This window comes from Acinonyx jubatus, chromosome A2 (assembly GCF_027475565.1).
Source record: "Acinonyx jubatus isolate Ajub_Pintada_27869175 chromosome A2, VMU_Ajub_asm_v1.0, whole genome shotgun sequence".
Lineage (NCBI taxonomy): Eukaryota > Metazoa > Chordata > Mammalia > Carnivora > Felidae > Acinonyx > Acinonyx jubatus.
Window position 1 is genome coordinate 92,771,461 of NC_069383.1, and position 14,393 is coordinate 92,785,853.

Here is a 14,393-nt window from a genome sequence, read left to right on the forward strand (position 1 = left end):
TTGTGCTCTGATCTGCTGTTTCTCTCAAAGGTTGGCTTTCTTATTTGTCAGAATTGTTCCTTAATTCATTACCGTTTCCCGCCTCTGGTTAGTTCTGCGTCCATGGGAGACATTGTGGTTTATTTCACCGAACACCTACTTTGAGTACCTGTTGTTTATACACTTGACTATTGGCTCATATTCTAAATACAAACTGCTTATAGATGGCCCCCTTTGGAACTTTTATTTGCTATTTTTATATCTCATTTTAAAGAATAAGATCAAGAGGGTGTGGCTTTTATGAGTAAAGGTACTATAGATCTTTGGGTATTACTTTACACTTGAATTTAGATACGCATTTGTATCTGGAAAGCCCAACATGTGTTCAGGGGTTTAGGTCAGTGATACCGATAGCTTCGTTCGGGAGGAGGCGGGAAGAAAGTTTCAACTGAATGTCCTCAGCCTCGAAGGTACAAAAGGCTTGTGTTTAAGGGAGACCCGGGTCAATGCTGATGGATCTGGGGGCAGAACTTGTCTGCAGCTTTCTAGTTCTTTTTCTTCTTTTTATATTAGATGTTTGCTTCTCTAAAATGGGACAACTGTTCAAAATGTCTTGGTCTATAGAGTTTTAGAGCCTGGAGATAATATAATCAAGAGAGCTTGTCATGATAATGCTATTTCACAGTGGTTCATAGCTTGAAGGAGGCAGCATGTATGTAAAACCTTGCTCCTTCTTTCCAATAACAGTGTTTGGCTAAAAACATTAAGAATGTGGCACCATTGCAGGTCAACGAGTGGGGGAAATAATTCTGATATGTCACCTCTCCAGCACCATTTCATTCGTTTGGAAAACAAACTCCTTGGGTGTGCTGTACAACTACTATTTGTACTTTAAATGTACTATCAAGAGCCCTATTTGTAAAGAATTTATGCACTTAATTTATGTACTCAGCTTGTCAAGTTACTTTGTTTCTGGATTTTCCGCCCCAGAGCAATGGGGAGCGTCCAACATGCACCGCAAAGAGAAAAACTGTAGGCTTATAATAAGCCTATAGTGGCTCATGCGTGAAGCTTAGGCTACTATAGATTTTCCAGAAAATCAAATATGGATGTTGCAGAAATAACTTTTCTTGCCAGAAGAAGCGACTCATTATGGGACCATTAACTGTGGATCTCTTGGGAGTTTCCTTAAGCAATTATTTAAAAGCCAGTGTTTCCCAGCCAAACTTTTGGAGAAATATAACCTGATCCTGCAGGTCAGCAGAGCTACTTTAAATGAACATTTCCCCACAGGAAGTTATTTCAGATGGGCCAGTGGAAATGGCAGGTGGCACTGAGTTCTCTTTCAGCTAATTGGGAAAGCATGTTTTCACAAGGGTAGATGCTTTAAGGTGAGCATACTGAAAAAAAATGGATAAAATTGGTTTTCCAGAAATAATAAATTTTAGACATCGTTCAGCAATTTTTACTATAAAAAAACCCTTCTGTGCCTTGGGTAATGTGAAGATGGCATTATTGAGGAGTTGTATTATGACACGTTAATGCATAAGGCAAGTCTTAATTCGTCTGATGAATCCCATTAAACTACTGTGTATGGAATCTTGTGGATTCAGAGGAAGCTGAATTGTAGAGTTGTCATGCTTTGTCAATTTATTTTTATTCTTTTGCAGCCCTCTATCTGGTCACTATTGCTTTCGTCCTCGAAAGGAAACTGCAGGGTTTTGTTTTTGTTTTCTGGACTTCCTCTGAATTTTGAGGATCATGTAGAGCACCATCTCACAAATGTTGGAGAGCTCTTTTTCACAAAAGGCAATAAAAATATATCCCTGGTTTAATAAATGGTGGGCCCTGCCTCATTCTTAGTTTCCGATTGACAAGAGGCTGAATTATTTCCATAAAGCTATTGCTTCCTTCTGTCTAGTGCTTTTTTTTTTGTTAGTGGGGTTCAAGAGCCTTTTGGCAGAAGGATGACGTATGGGGATACATTATTGTCTCCCTCTTTGTGGTTCCCATTCAGATGACTGCTGACAGTATTTAGCTTGTTTACTTATGGAATTTTAAAAAGGCATTGAATTTAGAACACTATATTAGTTCATTGTCAGGATGTTCTATTTCGTTGACAAGCAGAATTTAGAAAATATTTGGATGCCTAATAACTTCTTGTTCTTCAAATCTATTTTCTTCTATTGAAAAAAATATTATGAAGACTGTTGATCATACCTGTTGCTCTGATTATATGTATATCCCTTACGATATAAAGTAGGAAGAGATTAAATTCAAATGTGGAAGTTAGTTTTAGGAAACAGATTAATTTGCTTATTTATTTGTTTCTTGATTCGTTCATTCACTTCATTCATTCATTTATTCACTCACCAACTAATCAATGGATATTTGTTCAGCTTTTAACAAGTGGTAGGCATTTTATTGAATGCTTAGGATAAAAGTAAAAACACACATGGTTTTTGCCCTCAAGGAGTTTATGGTTTATTGTAAAAACAAAACAAAAAAACAGAACAAAAAACAACACATAATTACAATGTAATGATATTTGCCATAATTCATCCAATGAACAAATATTTTTTGAGTCCCTACCATGAGCTAAGCACAGTCCTAAGAATCAGGATATGATGAGTAAGTTCTCTGTCTTCTTAGAGCTCAGGAGACCTCATCTCCTGTCACATGTCCCCTTGTCCACTTTGGTATGGCCACATTGGGCATTATTGGTCTGACCTCTTTCAGTTGCAAATGACAAATTCAAATCAAGCTGTTAAGCAAGAGAGGGTGATTCCTGCCTCACCTAATTGATGAGTCCAAGCTCTGAGGCTCAAATAATTCTATAGGGGCTGTGTCTCTGTCTCCGTGTCTCACCAGTTTTTTCCTTTCTTTCTCCCATTACTTTCTCCCACAGTAGGAAATCTGCAAGGATTCTTACTGCTCTTTTGGAGTTTACAAGCTCACTCTTTAGTTCAATTTCTAGGTCAGTTAGCAGGAGTAACCACGCTTGAGGCAATGACCTGAACTTATTTGGTCACAAAACCTCACCTGAACTGGTTTGTTCAGATTATTTACATATTTTTTTCTGTAGAAATGTTAATTAGGGTGATGTTCCAGAATGTGCTGGAGTGTTACTTAATATATATTCTAAGCATTGTATTATCCTTGTACAATCTGTAAAATTCTGAGTTCAGATTCATATCTTGCTCTAGTGGAATCATAGAGGGGATTGTGAGCCTATATAATTAAGTTTTTTATATTTATCCATCAGTTGAATCTAAAAATGGGGAAAAACATTCCAGTATTTGAAATATTTGCTATAAAACAAACATAAAGTGTTTCATAGGTTAAGACATGCAATCGTGTATATCTTCAAAGCAGTGTCACTAAAAGTAGAAATACAATTAATGAAAGTTGGAAGTGGGGAGGGCAATGGAGCGAGATATTTTTCTTCCTGAATATTTTAATATGCTTTTGCCTTTTCCTGAAGAAGATTCACTTCCTGTGCTAAGAAATCCATTACTTAAAATTCTTTTCCTTTTGAAGCACTCCTTTCCATGGCTTCAAGATCTGTTCCAGCCTGACTTTCAGGATCTGCTGGATGGCTGTCTTCTGGAATTTCCTTGCATTTTGCTGCCTTATTTGGGCCGTGGTTTCTTATAATCTCATATTCTCCTCACTCTTGAATTTCATTTGTTGTTGCTGTTATTCTTGGAGTACATTTTCAAGTAATTCTTTCAAATCTGTACAAATCTGTAGATGGTGGATTTGGGGAGTCTTGAATGTCTGAAAACGACTTCATTTTGTCTTCACTCTTGATTGATAGCTAGAATGTAGGCTCAAAATAATTTTCACTCAGAACTTATGAAGGCATTTTCCCAATGTTTTTGGCATCCAGTGTTGCTTATGAAATGTCCCAAACCAATTTGGTCCTTCTTCCTTTGAAGGTAAATGTGATCTCTTTGGAAGCTTTTAGGATCTTCTTTAGAATCCCAGTATTCTGGGATTCTAAATTTTGAAATAAAATTCTGAAATTTTGAAATAAAATTCTGAAATTTTATAATAATGTGTTCAGATTTTTTCCCCGCATTCTTTCTGCTCACCCCCAGATAGAATCTTTCAAAATGAAGACATATTCTTTTTGTTGGTTTATTTAATCTTTGGATAATTTCATTCTTTTATTCCTTTGATAAATTGCTCATGTCCCTTTTCTTAACTACTTCTTTCTGGAACTACTAGTAGACAGATGTGGGTCCTTCTGGATTGATTGTGCTGAAATCCTTCATATTTTCTGCTTATTTGTCATTTTCTTCTAGATTCTGGAACATTTCATTGACTTTTTCATTCAGTATTCTATCAAGCTTTTAAATGTCAAGAATTACATTATGAATTTTTACAAACCCTGTTCCTTTTATCATTGCAACCTGTTCTTGTTATATGAATGAAATAGTCTGTTGAACTCTCTCAAAAAACCATCTGAAATTAGTTTAAGATTCCCTGCTCCTCCCTGAGTTATTTCTGTTTCCTCCAGCAACAGTGGATACTCCTGTTCATTTGTATTCTTTTGTTTTTTATTTTTGTTTTGCTATGTTTTTTCTCAAGTATCTGACAATAGTGGGTTGCCCATTTGTATTTATGAATTAAGTATAGGATAATTATTACATGTTGTTTCCACGGCTTTCCTCTGCAGCTTAACTATGAAAGACTTTACTCCATGTTGTGTGGGACTAGGAGTAATAGTTGAGCAGTTTGGGTGTGCCCTCTCAGACCCCAAAAGAAAGTTGGCCCCCACTCTGGGGTCCCATCCTTCACTTTGGAAGCCAGTATCTCCATTTTGAAAAATGTTGACAAGGATCAGAGGGGACTGCCTCATTCAGACCCTTATTAAATAATAAAGTCTTTTTATCAGGCTGTGAGATGAAATATTCAGAATGGTAAGAGAAAGAGAAAAATGATTTTAATCTACTCAAGGTACTCAAATATCTAATCAGGGTATTATTACATAACAATCAGATATCATCCGTATTGTTTTCTGAGTCTATTATTTTTTTATTTTTCTTTTTAAAGTTCATTTGCTTATTTTGAGAGAGACAGAGACAGCGTGAGCAGGGCAGGGGAGGGGCAGAGAGAGAGATAGAGAGAATCCCAAGCAGGCACCATACTGTAAGTCCAGAGCCTGATATGGGGTTCAAATTCATCATTCTGTGAGATTATGACTTGAGCCAAAACTGAGAGTTGGATGCTAAGCCGACTGAGCCACCCAGGCACCCCTCTGAGTCTATTATTGGTGTGATTTCTTTTATTTCCAAAGTCTGTGCAGAACTGTTAATTTCCACAATTATGACAGTGAGGAAAAAGTGTGGGCTAACTGGTATATCTGCTTGAGGAATTTGTTGAGATGGTCTTTATATCTTCTCCATGACTTTTTCATTACTGTTCCATGAAAATTTGAAAATAATATGTATTTTACATCTGTTAGATACAATGTTTCTCTCTTACTCTTTCTCCTCAATAAATCAGACTCTGTAATTGTGTTATTCAAGTACTCTATATTTTTTATCTGCTTGATCTGTCACATTTTGAAAGAGGCGTGTTATCTCCCGGAAGACTGCACTTTCTGTTAGTTTCTCATTGTATTTCTAAAAATTATTCATCTAATGTATTTTGCGATTAGTTTTTTTTAATGTATAAAGTTTCTTGACATATCCGTTTGGCAGAGTGTACCTTTTATAAATACGAAATATCCCACTTAATGCATTTTGTTTCAGCTTTACTTCAATAGTAATATTTCCACCTGCTTTCCTTTTGTTTCCATTTGCTTATCGTATCTTCAGCTACTTAACATTTATCATTTTATTTAAAATGATCTTTTAAATAGCCTCTGAACTGGGTTTTGCCTTTCTTCCCTAATTTTAGTCATCGTCTTTTATATAGAAATGCTGTTCATTCCATTCGCAACATTAATTGATTTGTTTGGTCTTGGTCTTATTTTTATCTGATACCTTTTATGTTTTGTGGCCCTTCCCTCCTTCCTTCATCGCTTCTTTCCTTCTTTTCTTTCCTGTCTTTCCTTGGAGTGATCAATTTTTTTTTCTTACTGATTTAGTTCTCTATCTCATTTATCTTCTGCTAATGAGGAATATTACTTTTTGTAAAAAATATACTTGGCCCATTTTTTAAAAATCTTCTTCTAATGTTTACTTTTTTTTTTAAAGAGAGAGAGAGAGAGAGAGAGAGACAGAGCAAGAGCAGAGGAAAGGCAGAGAGAGGGAGACACAGAATCTGAAGCAGACTCCAGGCTCTGAGCCGTCAGCACAGAGCCCAACACAGAGCTCAAAATCAGGAACCATGAGATCTTGGCCTGAGCCGAAGTTAGATGCTTAACCAACTGAGCCACCCAGGTGCCCCCACTTGACCAAAATTTTTTAACAGCAAATAATCACTGTAATCTCAGGATAAAGATAAGAATTTTAATATTCATTTACTCCATCCTAGTTGTGCCATCTTTTATTAAAAGTATATGAGGAATGTCTGGGTGGCTCAGTTGGTTAGGCATCTGACTTTGGCTCAGGTCATGATCTCGAGGTTTGTGGGTTCGGGCCCCACGTTGGGCTCTGTGTGTCGGATTCTCTGTCTCCCTCTCTCTCTGCCCCTCCTCTGTTTGTGCTCTCTCTCAAAAAAAGAAAAGAAACTAAGTAAATAAATGTAAAAAAAAAGTATATAATATTTAGCTCTGGAATTTATTAAAAATAAGTTTACCTTTCCTTTCAAAAATCCTTCCTTAATAATTGATCTAAGCTTCAAGAGCATATTGTTAGAAATTCCTTACACTTAATATTTATTTAATTGGTCTTATTCCCCAAACATCTCCTGTATATGACAATTCCTTTCATTCTGCTACATTTATGTAGCTTCCTATCTGCCTCAGTGATTTTTTTAAATAGAAAGCACATTGAATTCTTGCATTAAAAAAGGTGAAAAATAACGATTTATGTAAGAATAGAATTTCAGGAAAATAGTTCAGTTTGCTAAATATTTCTAGAAATCTTCCTGCATTCTTTAGTGTTACTTTGAAGATTTCTGTGAGAAAATATTTTGACTTACCCATAAAGAATTGAGGAGATAAAGACAATGTGTGTATTAGTGTACGTGTATGTATATACTGTCGTTTTTGAGGACTGGCATTCCTATAATTTTGACATATTCTTCCTGTTTTCTTTCCATGATATTAGGTAATGGTTATAGTAGAGGATGATACTTTAAGTATTTTACTTCCACAAATAAAATTTGGCAACCATTTAAAAAAATTTTATATTAAGTTCTAAAATCCAATTCTGGGGGCGCCTGGGTGGCTCAGTCGGTTAAGCGGCCGACTTCAGCTCAGGTCATGATCTCGCGGTCCGTGAGTTCGAGCCCTGCGTCGGGCTCTGTGCTGACAGCTCAGAGCCTGGAGCCTGTTTCAGATTCTGTGTCTCCCTCTCTCTGACCCTCCCCCGTTCATGCTCTCTCTCTGTCTCAAAGATAAATAAACGTTAAAAAAAAAATTAAAGAAAAATAAAATCCAATTCTGGCAACCAATGGTTCTAGCGTCTTTAATGTACCTATTCATAGTTTTATCTTTACCCTTAGAATTCAGAAATTTGTCAGGATATGTCAAGAGATGGGCCCTCAAGAAATAATCCTGCCCTGCTCCCAGAAGACCTTTGGATATAAAGTCTTGTGACTTTCTTCAACTCAGGAAAAAGGTCTTTATTATATCTCTGATTAATGCTTTTCTTTAATTTTTTCTGTTCTTTTTTTCTTTTCTTTTATGATTTCTTGTTATTTCCTGCATTCTTTTCTCTGGCCTTCCAGTTTATTAATTTGGCTTTTTCCCTACTTGCTAATTGCTCATTTTTTGTGCCTGGATGCTCCCCGACTTTTTTTCTGGATAAAAAATGTTAGCTCAAAATCCACTAAAATGGGGGCGCCTGGGTGGCTCAGTCACTTAAGTGTCCAACTTCGGCCCAGGTCATGATCTCTGGGTTCGTGAGTTTGAGCCCTGTGATGGGCTCTGGGCTGACAGCTCAGAGCCTGGAGCCTGCTTCAGATTCTGATTCTGTGTCTTCCTCTCTGCTCCTCCCTGCTCATGCTCTGTCTCTCTGTCTCTCTCTCTCTCTCTGTGTCTCTCTCAAAAATAAATAAGCATTGGAAAAATTTTTAAAAATCCACTAAAATGGCTTGAATCTATATGTGTATTTAATGTCCTGTTTCCTACATTCGTATTTTCTATAGGTGCTATTAATTCTGATTGCATTAATTCTGGTGCATTAATTCTGATTGCCTGATTACCTCTCACCCTCATTTTTACAATAAAACACACAAATGTACATTTCAATTGGTTTGACACACGTGTGTGCCTATGTAACCACTATCCCCACCAAGACATTGAACACTCTCAGGGGCACAGAAACCTCCCTAGACTTTCAGAGGCATCTGTTATTTTGATTTTGTCATTATAATTTACGTTTTTCCTGTTCTAGAGATTCATTTAAATGGAATCGTATGGCGAGTTCTCTTTTAAGTCTCGCTTCTTTCCCACAGCGTAGTGCCGGAGATTCATTCATGTTTTTGCCTATGTCAGTATTCCTTCCTTCTTTCCTTCCTTCCTTCCTTCCTTCTTTCCTTCCTTCCTTCCTTCCTTCCTTCCTTCTTTCTTTCTTTCTTTCTTTCTTTCTTTCTTCCTTTCACTTTTCTTTCCCCACCTCCCTTTTTCCATTGAGGAGTATTCCATTGGGGATAAACCTTGTTCATCCATTCATCTCTTAAATATTTGGGTAGTTTACAGTAATTGAGTTCATACTGAGCTACTATGAATACACTGCCATGAACATTTTTATATAAGTCTCTGTATGGATATATGTTTTCATGCCTTTTGGGTAAATACCTAGGAGTGGAATTGCTAAGTCATGGGGTAGATATATGTCTCACTTTGAAAAACTTCCCGTTTTCCAAATGGTTGAACAATTTTACACATCCGTCAGCAGTGTGTGAGAGTCTAGCCGCTGTATAGCCTCACCAGCACTGTATATGGTTGGTTCTGGCTTCAGCCATTCTAACAGGAGTGTAGTGGTGTTTCATTGTTTTTTAAAATTATTTATATTTTAATTTACATTCAAGTTAGTTAGCATATGGTGCAACAATGATTTCAGGAGTAGATTCCTTAATGCCCTTTATCCATTTAGCCCATCCCACAACCCCTCCTTCCAGCAACCCTGTTTGTTCTCTATATTTAAGAGTCTCTTATGTTTTGTCCCCCTCCCTGTTTTTATATTATTTTTGCTTCCCTTCCCTTATGTTCATCTGTTTTGTCTGTTAAAGTCTGCATATGAGTGAAGTCCTATGATTTTTATCTTTCTCTGATTGACTAATTTCACTTAGCATAATACCCTCTAGTTCCATCCATGTAGTTGCAAATGGCAAGATTTCATTTTTTTTTTTTGATTGCCAAGTAACACTCCATTGTATATATTATATACATCACATCTTCTTTATCCATTCATCCATTGATGGACATTTGGGCTCTTTCCATACTTTGGCTGTTGTTGATAGTGCTGCTATAAGCATTGGGGTGCATGTGCCCCTTAGAAACAGCACACCTGTATCCCTTGGATAAATACCTAGTAGTGCAATTGCTGGGTTGTAGGGTAGTTCTATTTTTAATTTTTTGAGGAACTTCCATACTGTTTTCCAGAGGGACTGCACCAGTTTGCATTCCCACCAGCAGTGCAAAAGAGATCCTTTCTCCACATCCTTGCCAACATCTGTTGTTGCCTGAGTTGTTGATGTTAGCCATTCTGACAGGTGTGAGATGGTATCTCATTATGGTTTTGATTTGTATTTCCTTGATGGTGAGTGATGTGGAGCATTTTTTCATGTATCAGTTGGCCATCTGGATGTCTTCTTTGGAGAAGTGTCTATTCATGTCTTTTGCTCATTTCTTCACTGGCTTATTTGTTTTTTGGGTGTTGAGTTTGATAAGTTCTTTATAGATTTTGGATACTAACCCTTTATCTGATATGTCATTTGCAAATATCTTCTCCCATCCCGTCGGTTGCCTTTTAGTTCTGCTGATTTTCTTTTGCTGTGCAGAAGCTTTTTATCTTGATGAGGTCCCAATAGTTCATTTTTGCTTTTGTTTCCCTTGCCTCCGGAGACGTGTTGAGTAAGAAGTTGCTGTGGCCAAGATCAAAGAGTTTTTTGCCTGCTTTCTCCTCAAGGATTTTGATGGCTTCCTGTCTTACATTTAGGTCTTTCATCCATTTTGAGTTTATTTTTGTGTCTGGTGTAAGAAAGTGGTCCAGGTTCATTCTTCTGCATGTCGCTGTCCAGTTTTCCCAGCACCAGTTGCTGAAGAGACTACCTTTATTCCATTGGATATTCTTTCCTGCTTTGTCAAAGATTAGTTGGCCATATATTTGTGAGTTCATTTCTGCGTTCTCTATTCTGTTCTATTGATCTGAGTGAGTGTTTTTGTGCCAGTACCATACTGTGTTGATGATTACAACTTTGTAGTATAGCTTGAAGTCCAGGATTGTGACACCTCCAGCTTTGGTTTTCTTTTTTGAGATTGCTTTAGCTATTCAGGGTCTTTTCTGTTTCCATACAAGTTTTAAGATTGTTTTTCTCTAGTTCTGTGAAGAATGCTGGTGTTATTTTGATAGGGATTGCATTGAATATGTGGATTGCTTTGGGTAGTATTGACATTTTAACAATATTTGTTCTTCCCATCCACGAGCATGGATCTTTTTCTATTTTTGTGTCTTCTTCAATTTCTTTCATAAGTTTTCTATAGTTTTCAGTGTATAGATTTTTTACCTCTTTGGTTAGATTTATTCCTGGGTATTTTATGGTTTTTGGTGCAATTGTAAATGGGATCGATTCCTTGATTTCTCTTTCTGTTGCTTCGTTATTGGCATATAGGAATGCAACCGATTTCTGTGCATTGATTTTATATCCCGCAACTTTGCTGAATTCATGAATCAGTTCTAGCAGTTTTTTGGTGTAATCTTTTGGGTTTTCCATATAGAGTATCATGTCATCTGCGAAGAGAGAAGGTTTGACCTCCTCCTGGCCAATTTAGATGCCTTTAATTTCTTTGTGTTGTCTGATTGCAGAGGCTAGGACTTCCAATACTATGTTGAATAACAGTGGTGAGAGTGGACATCCCTGTCTTGTTCCTGATCTTAGGAGGAAAGCTCTCAGTTTTTCCCCATTGAGGATGATATTAGCATTGGGTCTTTCATATTGGCTTTTGTGTTCTCAAGGCATTATCCTTGTATCCTTACTTTCTTGAGGGTTTTTGTGAAGGAAGGATGCTGTATTTTGTCAAATGCTTTCTCTGCACCTATTGAGTGATCGTGTGTTTCTTGTTCTTTCTTTTATTGATGTGATGTATCATATTGATTATTTTGCAGATATCAAACCAGTCCTGCATCCCAGGTATAAATCCCACTTGGTCATGGTGAATAATTTGTTTAATGTATTGTTGGATCCAGTTGGCTAGTATCTTGCTGAGGATTTTTGCATCTGTATTCATCAGGAAAAATGGTCTATAATTCTCCTTTTAGGTGAGGTCTTTGTCTGGTTTTGGAAGCAAGGTAATGCTGCCTTCATAGAAAGTGTTTGGAAGTTTTCCTCCATTTCTATTTTTTGGAACAGCTTCAAGAGAATAGATGTTAACTCTTCTTTAAATGTTTGGTAAAATTCCCCTGGAAAGCCATCTGGCCCTGGACTCTTGTTTTTTGGGAGATTTTTGATTACTAATTCGATTTCCTTACTGGTTATGGGTCTGTTCAAATTTTCTATTTCTTCCTGTTTCAGTTTTGGTAGTGTATATGTTTCTAGGAATTTGTCCATTTCTTCCAGATTGCCCATTTCATTGGCATATAGTTGCTCATAATATTCTCTTATTATTGTTTTTATTTCCACTGTGTTGGTTGTGATCTCTCCTCTTTCATTCTTGATTTTATTTATTTGGGTCTTTTCCTTTTTCTTTTTGACCAAACTGGCTAGGGGTTTATCAATTTTATTAATTCTTTCAAAACTCCAGCTTCTGGTTTCATTCATCTGTTCTACTGTTTTTGGGTTTTTTGTTTTTGGTTTCAACAGCACTGATTTCTGCTCTAATCTTTATTATTTCCTGTCTTCTGCTGGTTTTGGGTTTTATTTGTTGTTTCTTTTCCAGCTCTTTAAGGTGTAAGGTTAGGTTGTGTATCTGAGTCCTTTCTTCCTTCTATAGGAAGGCCTGGATTGCTATATACTTTCCTCTTATGACCACCTTTGCTGAGTCCCACAGGTTTTGGGCTGTGGTGTTATCTTTTTCACTTTCATGGGCTTCCATGTACTTTTTAATTTCCTCTTTAACTTCTTGGTTAGCCCATTCATTTCTTAGTAGGATGTTCTTTAGCCTCCAAGTATTTGTTATCTTTCCAAATTCTTTCTTGAGGTTGATTTCGAGTTTCATAGAGTTGTGGCTTGAAAATATGCATGGTATTATCTCGATCTTTTTATACTTGTTGAGGGCTGATTTGTGTCCCAGTATGTGCCCTATTCTGGAGAACATTTCATGTGCACTGGAGAAGAATGTATATTCCACTGCTTTAGGATGAAATGTTCTGAATATATCTGTTATGTCCACATGGCCCAGTGTGTCATTCAAAGCCATTGTTTCCTTGTTGATAGTCTGATTAAATGATCTGTCCATTGCTGTAAGTGGGGTGTTGAAGTCCCCTACTTGTATGGTACATTATCAATGAGTTTCTTTATGTTTGTGATTAATTGATTTATATATTTGGGTGCTCTCATTACAATTGTTAGGTATTTTTGCTGGGTAGACCCCTTAATTATGCCCCTTTTCATCTCTTGTTACAGTATTTCAAAGTCTAGATTGTCTGATGTAAGTATGGCTACTCTGGCTTTCTTTTGTCGATCATTAGCATGATAGATGGTTCTCCATCTCCTTACTTTCAATCTGAAGGTGTCTTTAGGTCTAAAATGGGTCTCTTGTAAACAGCATATAGATGGATCTTGTTTTCTTATCCATTCTGTTACCCTGTGTCTTTTGATTGGAGCATTTAGTCCATTGACATTTAGAGTGAGTACTGAAGAGAGGAATTTATTGCCATTTTGTTGCTCGTAGCATTGGAGTTTCTGGTGGCGTTCTCTGGTCCTTTCTAGTCTTTTTTGCTTTTGGTATTTATTTATTTATTTATTTATTCGTCTCTTCTCCCCTCAGAGAGTCCCCCTTAAAATTTCTTGCAGGGCTGGTTTAGTGGTCACAAATTTCTTTGATTTTTGTTTGTCTGGGAAACTTTTTATCTCTCCTTCTATTTTGAATGACAGCCTTGCTGGATAAAGAATTCTTGGCTGCATATTTTTCTGATTCAGCACACTGAATATATCCTGCCACTCTTTCTGGCCTGCCAAGTTTCTGCGGATAGGTCTGCTGCAAACCTGCTCTGTCTTCCCTTGTAGGTTAAGGGCTTTTTTCCCTTGCTGCTTTCATGATTCTTTTCTTGCCTGAATATCTTGTGAATTTGACTATGATATGCCTTGTTGATGGTCAGTATTTGTTGAATCTAATGGGAGTCCTCTGTGCTTCCTGGATTTTGATGTCTGTGTCTTTCCCCAGGTTAAGAAAGTTTTCTGCTATGATTTGCTCACATAACCCTTTTACCCCTTTTTCTCTCTCTTCATCTTCTGGGACCCCTATGATTCTGATGTTCCTTTTTAATGAGTCACTGAGTTCTGTAATTCTTAAATCATGCTCTTTTGCCTTAGTCTCCCTCTTTTTTTCTGCTTCATTATTCTCCGTAAGTTTGTCCTCTATATCGCTGATTCTCTGCTCTGCCATATCCATCCTTGCCACCGTGGCATCCACTCAAGATTGCAGCTCAGTTATAGCATTTTTTATTTCATTCTGACTAGCTTTTACTTCTTTCATCTCTGCAGAAAGGGATTCTAATCTATTTTCGACTCCAGCTAGTATTCTTATTATCGTGATTCTAAATTCTGGTTCAGACACCTTGCTTGTATCTGTATTGGTTAAGTCCCTGGCTGTCGTTTCTTCCTGCCCTTTCTTTTGGGGTGAATTCCTTTGTTTCTTCATTTTGAAGGAACAAAAGGAATTAATGAAGTAAAAAAATTAAAATTAAAAAAATTAAAATTAAAAAATTAAAAACAATACCTGCACACACACACACACATACACAAATCAAATAAATGATGCTAGATCCTAGGTGTGTTTTGGTCTGAGTGTTGAAATGGGCTTGATCGATTAGAGAAAAAAGGGAAGTAAAAAAAAAGGAAATCATTTGAAAAATTGAAAATAAGAATACAGTGAAACAGAATAAAAGGAAATGATGGAAGTAAAATAGAAT

General features: G+C 36.8%; 1 protein-coding gene across 1 annotated transcript in view; it reads left to right on the plus strand.

Moving 5' to 3' along the window:
- POU6F2 (POU class 6 homeobox 2) overlaps positions 1-14,393 on the plus strand; it is a 487,233-nt gene that overhangs the window by 29,110 nt on the left and 443,730 nt on the right. The gene's annotated exons all lie outside the window — the stretch shown is intronic.